At 29.9% G+C, this 966-nt stretch overlaps 1 protein-coding gene across 2 annotated transcripts in view; it reads right to left on the bottom strand.

Moving 5' to 3' along the window:
- Positions 1–225, bottom strand: part of zgc:56235 — a 24,022-nt gene extending 23,797 nt beyond the window's left edge. Inside the window, exon 1 of one of the 2 annotated variants that reach the window (NM_200217.2) lies at positions 73–225. The gene's annotated coding sequence lies outside the window, so the exon portion shown is untranslated. The remainder of the gene's footprint in view (positions 1–72) is intronic. The other variant, XM_087269007.1, reaches the window with a different exon arrangement.
- Positions 226–966: the final 741 nt, after the last annotated feature.

The raw sequence follows: 966 nt of genomic DNA, 5'->3' as shown, positions 1-966 counted from the left end.
TGCTACAACACAACTAACCGGTCTAATAACTGAAGTTGCGATCTACTTAAAATCAGGAAAACACATTCATACCGAGGACGCTGTTGCGCAGGCAGACAAAACGATGAAGCGAAAAGAAAGCAGAAGGTTTTTGCTGTCCTGTGTTTCAGATTTGACACTTAACTGCTAACAGGACAAAGTGAAGGAGACTAACTGCGCATGCGCGTTTGTGTCAGCGGAGTGTTTTCTAAATAAAGGTCCTCAGTGTAAAAAATAAAATAAAGCTCAAATAAAGCTATTTGATTGTCAAATGGTGCTCACCGTGCTAAAGTTTGGTGTTTCAAACTTTAAAGCTTTATTTAATAAAATACTCTTCGCGTAAGCAAACGAAAGAAAGCAGCATTTATTGCATTTTACAGTTAAATTACAGGTCAACATCTTGTGACAAATACACACAGTTACCAGCAGATGTCATCATCTTCACACAATTCTACAAATAACTATTTCACTAGAAAAAAAAAAGAAAGAAAGAAAAAAAAAAATATATATATATATATATATATATATATATATATATATATATATATATATATATATATATATATATATATATTTTTTTTTTTTTTTTTTTTTTTTTTTTTTTACAGTTGTTATATATGTTGTTAATATACAGTTGTTACAGTTTGTTTATTAAAACGATGTGTATCTTGTGTGCTGGTGATCTAAAGTAATGTTCCTGTAGTATATGTATGATAAAAGGATTATGTAAACCAATGATCTTGCAGACCCAAGACTTCTTTAAGAAAATTAATGCAATATGCAGAGCCTTGAACACTAGAGAGTCTGTGTTAAAAGTAGTGACTGTTTAGAGTTTTGTCTAGAGTTTAAAAAATGACATCAGGATTCTGAAATTTGTGGCAATACAATTAAAAAAAAACTGTACATGTATATATTATTGTGCTGTGTCTTCAAATGTATATTTTTAGG

The sequence above is a fragment of the Danio rerio genome, chromosome 10 (assembly GCF_052040795.2).
Source record: "Danio rerio strain M-AB ecotype USA chromosome 10, GRCz13ab, whole genome shotgun sequence".
Classification (NCBI taxonomy): Eukaryota; Metazoa; Chordata; class Actinopteri; order Cypriniformes; family Danionidae; genus Danio; species Danio rerio.
The sequence above is the reverse complement of the archived record's forward strand: the minus strand, read 5'-3'. Positions and strand labels throughout refer to the sequence as shown.